The sequence below is a fragment of the Crotalus tigris genome, unplaced genomic scaffold (assembly GCF_016545835.1).
Source record: "Crotalus tigris isolate CLP2741 ecotype Arizona unplaced genomic scaffold, ASM1654583v1 scf7180000017830.1249129, whole genome shotgun sequence".
Taxonomy (NCBI): domain Eukaryota; kingdom Metazoa; phylum Chordata; class Lepidosauria; order Squamata; family Viperidae; genus Crotalus; species Crotalus tigris.
The window spans coordinates 933753-948668 of record NW_024096659.1 but is presented as its reverse complement, the minus strand read 5'-3'; positions in this window follow the sequence as shown (position 1 = coordinate 948668).

Genomic DNA, 14916 nt, shown 5'->3' with positions numbered 1-14916 from the left:
TCATTTGAAACAAGCTGTTTGAAATGCAAAACATTAAATAATTTGAACAAACTATTCATAACAACTCCCTGGTGGTAACAGAACAAAAAGGAAAATGCCCAATTGCATTTAGATCAGGTTAAGTTCCCTATAATCAATGGATTGTTTGTTGCCCCAGATCTCCTTCATACTTCCCAAAGTATCTCCCAGAAAAAAATGGGCTCAAAAGGTAGAAGGGTCAATGGACAACATCTTGGGTTTTCCTCTGGTTTTGTAATGTCACTATTCACAATGAAACCTTACTTTCAAATTAATCCCCATTCCACTCCAGCCTCAGGCTTGATAAAGTCTTGCCTATGGATTCATAATTGTGAGGGAGGGAAGGAAGGAAGGAAGGAAGGAAGGAAGGAAGGAAGGAAGGAAGGAAGGAAGGAAAGAAAGAAGGAAGGAAGGATGCATTAAGTGAGCCAGGTTGTGGCCCCAACAGTAGTCTTAGAATAATTCTTCTGTTAGTCCCATAGCAGTAGCCCAGTTCTATATAATAATCCAATATGTGAGCAAATTGTACTCTTTGAAGCCCACCAGGTTGTTTAGATAAGCAGTCACCTCAAAATAGGGTCACCATACAGGTCGACTTACGACCACAATTGAGCCCAACATTTCTGGTGCTAAGTCAGAAGGTGGAAAAAGATGATCACATGTCACCAGGGCACGGCAACCATCATAAACCAGTTGCTAAGCATCTGAATTTCAATCATATGTCCACGGGGATGCTGCAACAGTTGTATGTCTGAAAAAATGATCATATGTCACTTTTTTCAGGGCTGTTGTAAATTCAAATTGTCACTAAATAAACTATTGTTAAGTCAAGGACTATCTGTATATGGATTGCAAGGATTCAAATAGCCACTAGACGACAGCAAAGAAAGTCTTTTGTACCTGTTCAGTGATCTTTTGTTTTGATTTTGTTGGGCAGGGGTGCATCATTGATATCAATCAATCAATCAATCAATCAATCAGAATAGAGCTGGAAGGGACCTTGGAGGTCTTCTAGTCCAACCTCCTGCTCAAGCAGGACACCCTGTACCATTTCAGATAAGTAGCTATCCAGTCTCTTTTTAAAAACCTCCAGTGCTGAAGCAGCCACAACTTCTGGAGACAAGCTGTTCCACTGGTTAATTGTTCTCACCGTTAGGAAGTTTCTCCTTAATTCCAGGCTGCTTCTCTCCTTGATCCATTTCCATCCATTGTTTCTTAACTTGCCTTCTGGTGCTTTGGAAAATAAGTTGACTCACTCTTCTTTGTGGCAGCCCCTCAAATACTGGAACACTGCTGTCATGTTACTCCTAGTCCTTCTTTTCTCTAGACTAACCATGATCTCAAATATTATCCTGTCTTGAACTGCTCAGAATGCCACAACACTGGAAGGGGCAGTTCATTTTAATAACCCTGTGGTACACCTCCATCATTCCTGAAATACAGTTTAGTCAATTTTTTTCTTAAGCTCAAGTTATCATAACTCTTCTTCTCCAGAATATGTCACTACAAAGATATGCGAAGAAACATGGTCCAGGGAAGAAGGCACAGTGACCCTTAGGATCTGTAGCCAGTACAAACAAAATGACATCAGCTATGTCTACCTCCTGCCCAACTTCTTCTCCCCAGTTATATATATCTTCTTCATGGTATATTTGACATGATTATCAAGGAAAAACTTAAATATGACAGACATACCCAATAGTTTTATACTTTCTAATCTATGTGCTATATTTTACATTGATAAATATTTGAAACATATTGGGAATAAACTGTTTATAAAAAACATGGCAGCTGCTTTTCTGCTCTCTCTGTGATGAGCTTTATAACTGCCAAAAGCAAATTATTTTCCTACAAATTTATTTCTCCCTGCAATTTCTTCATATCCAGGGCCAGGGACACATAACCCATTGTCCTGGAATGCTTTGGGCTTTAGAAAGCTTTGGGCATTCTTTAGAGCCTTTGCCAAAATTGCTGCTGAAATGTAATTTTTAATGTGACCAAAGGGTAAAATATTAAATATATGGTGAGTATTAAATTTAAGTTTAATTAGTAGAATGTAGTTTTAAATTGCATTGATTTGAATTAATTTTGTTTGTGTTCAAACCCACTTTGGGGAATAGGCTCTCAGCATGGAATGATTATGCACTGTGATCATGATTTATAGGGAGCTACCATAGATATCTGGAAATAATACGATCTTGTGTAAACCATATATAATGATGTCCAAATAATACAATGAAGTTCTCAACAAATTCTGCTTTAATAACTAAAAGTCTATAGTTCTAGTTTTCCAGTTGTGCCATGCACAATGCATATATTCATACGTTCTGTGATAACTGAATTGGCTGAAGATAATGTATTCATTTATTGACTAAATAAATTTTTATAGCCACCCAACTTGCACACAGTGACTCTGGGCTGCATACAGCATTAAAAATCAACAATATAAAAAGAAGGTAAACATCACTATAAAAACCTCAGAACCTCTTCACCCACCCTCATCCCCATATAGATTAAAAATGGTCTGTGTATCAGATTATACAAATAGGCTTTATACTGCTATGTTGTAAATTTGAAGAGAGGAGAAAGCTCATTTAGCTACTACGTTTTAAAAACTTTGTTCACTTTGTTTTTAAGAACAATGTAATCTTCATCTACATTGTATACACTTTAAGCCTATAGGTTTATTTGCACTAGCTATATTTACACGGTCAGCAATGATCACAGGCTATTTGAAATATACAGGGAAGAAAACAAAAATAGTTTGTGTGAATCAGTTTTCAATGTAAAGAGAACCAGATTTCTGTTTTCTGTTTACAATATATCTATACTGTAATCGTGTAACATTTTTCAAATTCATTGAAAATTTCCATTTATATGCCATATCAGTGTTCTCTGTGGCAGCAGCTCCCAAAAAAGTCAGTGAAGTTAGAACATGATCAATGACCTTGAATATTAAAGCTGGCAATTTTTAGAAAACCATTTTTTGCTTTTCTCACATATCAGGGAATTTTATCTTTGTGCTTAGTGACATATATCCTAGACCATTGTAAGGCAGATGTATCCAGTTTTTCAAAGCCATGTGTATGTATCTTTTTCATTCTTTTATTTTGCATCTTTTAATAGAAATCTTCAGCATTAGATCATTAGGATTTTAATTGCCCACATGACTGCTTTCCCCTAGTGTCTGTTACATATTCCATCTGTTCTTTTTCTCTAAGTGTGTTTTGTTTCGCATTATTTATTTTTCAGCCAGTCTCTTGAAACAGCTATTGCCTTATTTTTGTCCATTTCTTTGTTCCTCTAGAAAACTTTCTTAATAATGGAATATTGTAACAGGAGACAGACCAAGAACTCAGGACTTTTGATTATAAGTTTAAATACACATAGATATGAAGAATATACAAGTAACTTCTTCACCTTTCTTTGCCTTTGAAAGACCAACAGGCTTCTGAATTTTAACAATTATAGAGTGGTGAAGAATAAACTTTTACTGGTTTGCAGAACTGAATCTGATGCCAAGCTTGTCGAACTAACTGGACTGACAATTTGCAATACATCTAGCATTCATTTATATTGCTGGATTTCACCCATGTCCCCTTCAGAACATAATTTCTCCCTATTAGATTAGAGATGTACAAAATAACAGAATTAACAGAATGACAGAGTTGGAAAGGACTTTGGAGGTCATCTAGTCCAACCCTCTGCTCAAGCAGGAAATCCTATATCATTTCAGACAAATGGTTGTCCAATCTCTTTTTTAAAACCTCCAGTGCTGGAGCACCCACAACTTATGGAGGCCTGTATTGACAATACAAAGACTAAAATGATAATTTATGACTATTCATAAAGCCATGATGATGGTACCATAATCATTCTTGGATATTTTTAAGGTTGGTTCTCTCCTTGATTAGTTTCCATCCATTGCTTCTTGTCTTGCCTCTAGGTGTTTTGGAGAATAGGTTGATCCTCTCTTCTTTGTGGCAGCCTCTTAGATATTGGAACCCTGCTATCATGTCATTCCTAGCTCATTAGATCATTATACTAGACATACCCTATTTCTGCAATTGTTCTTCATATATTTTAGCCTCCAAATCATCTTTGTTGCCCTTCTCTTTTTCTAGAGTCTCAACATCTTTTTTATATCATGGCAACCAAAACTGAATGCAATATTGCAAGTGTGCTCTAACCAGGCATTATAAAATGGTACTAACACTTCATGTGATCTTAATTCTATCCTTTTGTTAATTCAGCCTAGGACTGCACTGACTTTTTTAGTGACTACAGCACACTAGGAGATCCTGTGGATTTTACTCCCCTAGTCATTGCTGACGGGGGGGGGGGGCGATGCTCATCTCTGTTTCAACACCATTGAACCAGCACTGTCCAAAGACATTTCAGTGATCATGGAGCTAGTATGATGTCATAGAGCACTGAAGTGGTACTTATTTATATACTCACATTTGCATGCTTTCAAATTGATAGGTTGGAAGGAGCTGGGGCAAGGATGGGAGCTCACCCTGAATTATGGCACTTGGGTCTTGAACCTGGGCTGCTAGCTTTCCAGCAGACAAGCCTAATGTCTTGACCATTGAGCCACAGTGCTGGCCACAGCACATTGCTAGCTCATATTTAAGTGATTGTCCACTAGGACTCCAAGGGCCTAGTGGACAGTAGCTAAAATAGATTAAGGCTGAAATTATGGTAGGAAATCCTGCTTTTTGGATCATAAAAAAGGGGAAAGATTCCCATGAATCAATTTCAATTTCTAGTGACTACATTAATTTTCCTATGTAGTTTTCTTGATATAAATCAGGTGTGCTTATCATTACTTTTGACTGGAATGTTTTTCAACACCCAGTCTAGTTGATTTCCATGGTCTATGGACTATGGTATTCCTGGATGGTCTCCTATCTGTGATCTAAACAGGACTAACTTCACATAGTTGTTGAGTTACCACCAGTTAGAAATGATACTAGATATTAATTACACATCTGCTACTTGGAAATTAAAGACTGGGTAACAGAAGTGGATTCTTTGTACCCTCTACATCCTTCTTAATACTAATAAATGTGTTATTCTATATTGATAAAATAAATTCATCTTTCCAATTATTTGATTGGAAGTATGTGTTACCTATTATTTATTAATGATTAAGAGGACTACATATGGAGGATTATAATTAAAGAATTCATTTTACCAAAGCTGTTGTGTAAAATGCTCCATACATATCTACATATATGGGAAACATACACATACACAGATACATATGATTTTCCTTTTGGTGTTTTTTCTTCTACTTAATTCATCATTTAATTAAATATCAGCCTTGCATATTGAAAGGGTTGAGAAAAACAGCTCTTGCAATGGAAAGTTTTATTTCTCACTGCAGACACAGAGATAAAAAATGCTTGCTGTTTTTCATTCATCTTTCAATCACCAAATGTCTAACATACTGTAATAAACAAAATTCAGAATTCTTGTAGCTTAGGGTAAACTTTGTGAAATACATAGTTTTTCCTTGTTATGTGAGGTTATTGGTAATGTAAAGCAATTCTGAGATTTCAGCAATGGAAGCTAAGATTACCATATAGAATGCAAGTAGCTTGGGTTATCTTATGTTCCTTCTTGAACAGTCTAGATACAGAAAGCATCCATAAAAAGGAAATTCAATGTATTAAACACTCATGCTATAGTTTCTTGTTGTTTTTAAACAACAAAGAGTGATTAAATGTTCCATGACTGTGCCAATAACTACTATAAAATAGTTCCTTAGAAAAGGCAAGGTTGATTTCATATTTCTTTTCTTGATTGTTTTTATAGAGAATTGATATGTTCTTTCTAAGAGGCAATTTATTTTGTAAGCAATTTTCACGTATATGTCTTAAGAAGTTAAAGAATTGTAGAACTTAATCCTATTTGGTTAGCTCATTAGGTTAATTTTTCTCCAACCTGATGTGAAGGAGTATACTGTTCAAGCCACATTCAGGGAATTCTGAATTGTCCAAACATCAGAAGGGAGAAATCTGCCCTACTACTTTAATTGTGACTGAATAAAAAGTGAGATACATAGATCAACTCCCTAAGGTTTTATCTTCTTCTCCCAATTAATAATATAAAGCCAATTCAATGTTCTATTTTTTTTAAATTATGCTCTAGTAATCTTATCGACAAAGCACACCTTGATGGAAGAGGGATGGAAGAAGGATGCTCATAATATATACATACATTTGCATGCAGTAAATGTCAGTTACAGTAATCTGGATAGTCATATTACACTGATGGCACAGATTGATGACTAATAAACTAATTGCACCCATTCTTGAAAGAGATAGAAGGAGATTTGACATTGGTGCTGCAGTACATGTACTAGTAATGGGATGGCCCTTGAAAACAGCCCAGGAATTGTAACTGCCCTGAAAATAGCAGCCTATGTGATGGTTGGATTTATAGGAGATATAATATTACCTCTCTGTTTAGGCAGCTAAGGTAGTTATTCTTTGCTATCCAGGATCAGTTCAAGATATTTGTTGCAATGCAATATATATATATATATATATATATATATATATATATATATATATATATATATAAGCTTTCTTTAAAAAAATAAGATGGGTTTACATATTTTTGTTGCTTATAAATATTTGCAAACATCCTAAAATCACAAATGGGAGTGGTTAACCTACACATTTTAAATAAATAACTCATAATATTCAAAGGTCTCAAAAATCTCTGATTATAAAGTGTGTCCATAAACCAATAATGAAGAATCAAGAGTTCTTTAGAAAGCTGAACTACAGTTCCCAGAATCGAAGAATAATAGAAGTAGAAGAGAATTTATACCCTATTATGTATGTTTAATTAGAACATGCATCTTTTAGTCTTCATTTTATTTAATCACATTTTGAAAACAAAACAAGAATAGGAAAAAGCAATACAACCTTCACCAAAGCTAAAGAGGAATATAAACTTAAAGAAAAAATTTACATAGAATGATAATATATTGCTGTAAAATCTCATGAAGTCTGTACAAAAAAGTGAACTGCATCAATTTTTATTAATAAAAATGGCATTTTCATTAATTGATAATTTTTGAATTCAGGAGTAGCGTTAGATCTTGATATCCAGACTAATATTACTTTAGCAATTTCTTTTAGTAAAACCCCATAGTTTGATATAGTTCCTCAAAAAAAAAAAAAAAAAAACAACTTACCAAAGTTATAATTGAACATAACACTAACATTTTTAACATCAAAATATTTTCCCATAAATATTGTGTGCTAAATTAGAGTTTCAAAACAATGTCAATCACCCACAAGTCCAAATATTTTATAAGAGTAATAAGGAACAAATGGGTGGAATTGACTACATGCTACATGGAGTCCTTGGTGCTCTTTGAGCTAGGTAGTTGGATAATAAAATGTCTGCAAGCTAATAACCCAGCTCAGGGAACACCAAGGACTCCAGAGTTTAGCCCTGACATATATATGTATATATAATATATGCCAGAACACTACCTAGCAAAGAATATGTAATAAAAACTATTAAACAGTAGTGCCATGTCTTAATTAACAATTTACTAACGTTCATTTTCTATCACATTGCAAATGTATATGCAATTACACTTAACAATAAATGATAAAATCAACTTTATAATAAAGCAATGTTAAGGACAGATAAAAGATGAAGTTGCTGAAGATTGATTTTATATATTGAATTTATCTGGGTATACATATCATGCAATGCTTAGTGAATCTCTGTGACTATAAACTAAAGCTGCTACTACAGTTTCTAACATGTTTACAAATGTGCAGAGGCTTTCTGTTCCCAAGTCTGTTTGCCACAATTAATGCCGAGCCATGCCTTTGCTTTCCCAGTGGTACAATTCCAAATTCTGTCAAGCACAGTAGATAGTCTTGCAAATTCAAGCTGTTCATTCGTGGAAGAATTCAACTGTATTTTCAAAGAGGGGAAAAGGCATTTTAATGTTTCTGATGATACCCACATGCATAGGTCATAACCTGAACTATATTAAGAGAGATACAACTTTTGTGTATGCATTTAAAAAAAATGTTCACCTAAAATATTTTTTTTTAAAAAATGGTTATGCAATAAAGTAAAGGTGATCTTTTAATTATAACTTTGAAGTTAAGCTATTCATCTTACCCAGCAATTACTCAATATATGGCTTTCACAGCCAGGCAGGAATACAGTCTTAGAGAAGATATTCTTTACTCATTATGATTGGAGGGATTAGTGTAGGAATAAATTGCATGACACCTGTGTCCGTGTTTCTGTCCAAGCTTCATATCCTTACATTCTGGTTAAATGACCCATGGTGGGACCACTTTAAGAGCTTGTCTTTTTAAGACAAGTTTTATTGGTTTTTTGATTTTTAAAACAAAGTACTCAAGACACACCGTGGTGTTAGGGTGGTCAAACATCCGCAGACAAAACATATATACATAATTCAATCAATACATCAAATATTCCCTCTCTTTTTCCTTTAAATTCAACCTAACCTGTTTTTAAAGCTTTATAAATTTATACTACCATAGTCAAAATAACTATAAGTACAAACATTATCAGTTCGGCTATCCCATCCAAATATATTCTAATTCCTTAATTTTATCATAGGTCTTATTTATTTCTTCTTCCACTAATATCCCTTATTTAAAATAAAATATTAATCCATCCTACACATATCTAATCCATCAATCAATCAATCTCTTTATACTGACAAAATAAAGTCCAACCTTAAATCATTTCAATCCATTTTCATAACTAATAACATCCATGTTTTCAAACAAACAAATCATCTTATTAGATTAACTCAACATTACATAATAATTTTCTTACAAATAAACCTATCATTTAAAAAAAACAAGAAACAAAAAAAGAACATTCTTAATCAATTTAATATATATATATATTCCATTAATCACCCCCTTTTCTCTTACTTTTTAAGCTGAGAAGATAATATCAAACCTTAAACCATTTCAATCCATTGGACATCAAACAAACAAATCAACTTATTAAAAATAATAATTTTCATATTGATAAACCCATCAATTCAAAAAGTACATTCTTAGTCAATTTAATATATATCTTCCATTAATCGCCCATTTCTCTTACATCTCGCTCATAATCTTAGTCCTTAAATCAGTCCATTATTCTAAATTGCCTTTAATTCATTACATAAAATTTTAAATTTCACTTCTTTTCAGTCTTATTTCTTCTTCTGCCAGATAGGTTTCCATAACAGAGCTTCCCTTCCAACTGGTAAGTCTCTCTTTGTTGCTTGCAATATCATTTGGATCCATGTAAACCATTTTGGCCTTTGCATTGGCCCTCTGATTCTCTTAACCATAAAATTTTGTTGCTTTGATATGTCAGATCTCACTCTTTGCTTTTCCTGGTCCTCAAAACCATAAGTGAACTACTTATCAGGCAAAGTCAATTTCTCTTTATTCTCAGTTAAGACCTCTTCTTGTGTATTCTGTTTTATAGAATAATCAGAAGTACTCTGAGAGTCAATTTTGAAGTTTAGAGGAGAGATTCTGGCTCTTAATTCTGTAGTAAACTCTTTCATTGTAGCACATATTTCTTCTTTAGCCTCATAAATCTTTTCCAGAATAAGTTTACAATTTAAGTGTGAATGTGGCTCCATTTTAAAAGTTATTCAGCTGGATCAGGTTATCTTTCTCTCAAAACAACAGTTTAAAGGCCAAACATCTCATCTCCAAATAGTCAAGATATTATGGTTCCAGCTAATGAAACACTTCGAAGAACTTCCAGGCATTTATTTTCCTAAAAGTCTTTTATTATTACAAAATGTTGGCACAGGCACAATGGAGGGATGCTAGGATCTAAGTTCTCTTCCTCTGAGCAGTTAAATTATCAGCATGTTCCCTCCCTAAATTAGCCATCATATATCACATTATCCAATTAGTGTGAAGGTCATAGGTTTTCTTCCTCTTTCTTTCCCGGGCTTTACCCCCACCCCTTATGCTCTGTATTAACCCCATAAATACCAGACAGTTCTGCATATTGTCAAAAGCAAGAATATACAATATTTGCAGTGTTGACTCAAGCTTTTGGCCAGTAGATGTCCTCAGTAAGCTAAAAAATCTTTTTCAAGAGTCATTTTTTTCCTTTCTTTCTATTTTTTTAAGGAAAAAGTGGAAAAAGAAATACTCTTCCAATATAAAATAATAGTATCTCTCAACAAAAAAAGAGAAAAACATCATAAACTGATAATACAGCTCTTAAGAAAAAAATTTTTCAGTACCCCAGTATAAAAAAGATGTAGTCTTTAAAATTTTGTTTTATTCTTTTGTTCAATGCCTTTCTTCCCAAACAAGTAGAAGCTGCTTCTCCAAGCCAGAGAAATAATTCCAACAGGGCTCTTACAGGCAAAAAAAGAAAGAAAACAAAGTAGAATAAAAAGAGGAGCAAAGAAAAAAGTCTCACCCGGATACACCATGATAGGTTTTCAAGCTTAGATGTACTTTGACTTGTGGTTTCTAGCAGCTAAGTGAACAGCCATTTTACTGGCCGGTCTTTCTTCTCCATTGGCCCTCAGAAGTGGCCCGGACAGCTGGAGGAGCCGCTCCTCCACAGCCGAGCAAAGCCTCTTCAATGGAAGTCGCACCCTCCAGGATGGCTTTCGACCTGCATAAGGGTCTACCAGCAGAGGGAAACTAGCCAACGAGGGGATGAGTCTCCTTGTGCGACTAGAGGCGCCGTGATCCGGAATCGGAAGTCTAAGAGCTTGGAAATACTTTCTAATTCCATGGCTCCTAGTATAAACTTTGCCTAAAACTGGAAAAAAGATATAATTCTGATGATATTTGATTGGGAGAATACACAACAATGGCGAAACTAATGTCTAAATATCTACCTACTTTTTGTAAACAACTCTCTTTTTTCCTTTTTTCTTTAGTACTCGTGAATAATAATAAATAGCCATACAGTGGAGACATTAGTATTAAGCTCAAAGCTCTAAACTTTTTTTTCATATTATAAAACAATTCAAGATACTTCACAATTTTTATCCATGCTGCATTCAGCATTAACTGAACAATTTAAGCAATTATCTGTCCATTTATAAATCATTAACATTAATATAAAATTTGTATTTTAAAATGTTAACCATCACATTGCTAATACCTTGCAGTTCCTATTGTATAAATACCATTGCATTTGGATATTATTTGGAAAGAAAGAAAGGAAGGAAGGAAGGAAGGAAGGAAGGAAGGAAGGAAGGAAGGAAGGAAGGAAGGAAGGAAGGAAGGAAGGAAGGAAGGAAAGCTAAGTTCATGTTCTTCATACTTCTCCTACCTTATTACATTGGCTGCAAATACTGGAGTCATGCTATAATTCTTCTTCCTCTCTTGCCTAGGGAAGTTCTAAGGTCTGATGATGTCATTTGGTATATGAGGCCCCTTATACCAGATACCTTAAGGAATGATGAACCCCTTAATGAAACAAGTTTATCTGAGAATCTTGGATTTGTACATGTTTAGCTATAGCTTGGATTCAAACATATCAAGATATCTAATTCTTAGAGTGTGGTGGCTCACGTGGTTAGGATGCTGGGTTGGAGGTTAGCAAGCTTGCGTTCGAGACCTAAGTGCTGCTGTGTGGCAGGGTGAGTTCCTTGCATTTGCTCCAGCTTCTTGATCGGGACATGAAAGGAACCCCCACGGATGTTCTCCAGGCAATGGTGATGTCACCGGCTAATCCTTTCAACCGAGAAGTGGTTTAAACAATGCCTCTGACATGAAAGGGATGGGATCTAAATCTCAATATCATCTTCCTATGAAATGTAGCATAATACCACAACCAATGAAAAGTTGAGATTAACTGGTAATGACAATTCTTTATTCAGCAACAATAGTTGGATCTGTCCTACAGGAGCATATACAAGCAGTATAAACATGCAGAGCACAATGAGTCCATTTCTTATTGGTTAATGTGTGTTTTCGCCTTACAAGGTTAAACTTTATATAATTGCATATACAGTAATAATGCATTTTGTTCCCTAAAAGGTCTTTTGAAAGATCCCCTATAAGGTCTTTTCAACTGACTAGTTATTTCTACATCCTAGAATCTCCTGACAAACATACTGACTTATTACTTTAATTTACCCACATATGGTCTGAGTTTTTAGAAACACATTTATTCCTACAAAGGGCTTTGAAATGTGTACTTTGCAAGAAAATCCATATTTAAATAAGGATTTTGAACTGAAAACTTATGAATACTTGGAGAGAAGGTATGACTAAATATTCAGTAAAATTGTCATGCAAATATGTATTTAAATATATACTTAGTAATTTTTAGAACATTCATAGTTTAACACAGAAACAGAATAGAATAAAATTACTAGTAAGATATTGCAGAAAGGATGCAGACAATAGACTCATTGATTTAAGTCATTGGCATTAAATAAAGATTTGTATGCCTATCAAATATTTTCAGTTGTGGAATAATACTCATATATGAAACCTGTACCAAGTAACATATGGGTTGCTTCTATAGATTACATCCAAATTCTGTTCTAAGTATTATGAATGTTTAATGTAAAAGAGATCTGTATTTATCATCCACCATGGCTCACAGAAGCAAAGAGCTAATACTCCAAAAATCTAGACTACCTTACCTATCAAAACTCATAAGATGTTTATGAATGCAGATTTACGAATGGCCAAAATAAATGACTAGTTATCTGCCTGTCTAAATATAATAACCTCAGCTTTTTGCCTTCTGAGTATTTTGCATTGTGATTCCCAAAATTCTAAGATATTATAATTTGTAGGCCCAACACATGTGAGAACAAATAGCAAAGGAAGTCTATGGTAGGATATTTTACTTTATAATTTATAATTTTGTTTTAATTTATTTCTCTAATTAGAATAAATCTAAAGAAGCAAAGGTATTTGTCCAGTTGATTTCTTTTGGTGCTACCTGAATATTTTTTAAAGGAACATTTCTCTCTCTTAATTGTTGATTATGTAAAATGCTTATACACAAACACACAAAATAAAACAACCCATAACTTGAAATAGAATAATAATGGTAGATGAAATATGAATTTTGTCACTTAAATTACTTTGAGAATCTACATTGGAAGCATTAATTTAATAAAAAAGTTATTTGCAAGTGTATCTTAAGGGCATTCTGCTTCCAGATGCCCCATTTTGGTGAATTACTTATTTATTTACTTAGCATATGGCAATACAGTGTCAGGGAAATCTACAAATGCTAAACACAATGCAGTCCTGACAGCCTAAATTGCTAGTTCATTCTATTTGGTGCTTGTGTGCCTATTCTTGGAGCAACACAGGTGGCGAACTAGCTTACAGCAGCTGACTAATGGCGCTCTTTGGGACTCCTCTGCCAGTCTCGCCTTGCCTTGTGTTGTGTTGCCTCATGTCTGGCCAGATCCAGCCCAGGTTCTGTTCTCTACACACACAAACACAGCTAAGTTTTTCCCACCAAAGTGGTAGCCATTTATCTACTCACAATATTGCATGTTTTCGAACTTCTGGGAGGGCAGGAACTGGGAGTAGGCAGCAGGAATTCACCCCATCTTGTGGACCTGGGCTTGAACCACCAGAGAGCAGATCACTTCTGGTGGGCAGTTCTAGTGTCATTAAGCCACTGTGCCACCATGCCTGCCACTGTTCATTATAACCTGAATTCCTATTGTTTCATTGTTCAACAGAAGAATTGCTCATATTAATTGACTACAAAAAGAGGCTACTTAGAATTTCATTCATATGGTGACCACTCCTTGCAGTAAATCATCAGCTGAAGCAATAACTACAAGATGTATTCTCATCAAGGTGATTACAGGAGAAGACCTTCCTTTGTCATTTGCATGTTTACTGTTATAAATTGTATGACAGTAACCAATTCATAAACAGGATAGCACAGCAAACAAACAGCTCACAATACAATTCTGGTATGACCATCATTTTGTAAAGAAATTTTGCCTTTTTTGTTACATTATCGTGTAATTTGCTGACATTTATTGAAGCAAGTGGGATCCTGACAAGGTTCACTAATATAATAAATAATTGACATGAATGAGTGGTAATATAATTTTTGTCTGTACGCAAAGCTCTGAAATTAAAAGTGTCACTTCTTGTGTTTTAAATGTAAATGTACTGATCTCAATTATAAGCATGCCCATTTATTAAGCCCAAAATTTAATGTTTTGTAAACTCTGAATGGGGAGGGAACAATATCTATCCAGTACCAAGCCTTTTTGTCATCCTTTTCCTTTGCTCACCATCTTTTCCTTTATTTTTTAAAATAACTATTCCTTGCACTATTGTCTCCTCCCCCAAGGAAAATAAATAAATCTCTACCATTTCTGATTCTAAATAGCACACTGGAAGGTGATAACACAACGGGGGAAATAATTTAAAATTCAGTAAAAACTACTTGTTTAAATAAGAGAGCAACATCCAGACCAGATAATGTCCCTTTGTCACTATTTTGTTACTATCACAGATTACACAAACTACTAAGGAAGACTGTTGGGCTGGCTGAAAATATTCCCAGTGCCTTTGAATGTGCAGACCAAAATTTCATCCATGCCACTCTATGGAATTTCCCACCAAATACATTTCTCAGAGCAATATTATTTCTTTCCAATTATCCATCTTTCCACTTAAGAAAATAAAGGCAGGATTATTCTGGTAGAATAGATAAGCTTTTTTCCATGAACAATGATGGAGGCATATTGGGACATCTTTTTTTTTGGGGGGGGGGGGCTACTCAGGACCCATTTTCAGTTTTAAGGCAAGGAATATTATCTACTTCTGAATCACATTACTTCCTGTTGCACTCCTGATGCCAACAATTTGTAGCTTTCCTTTC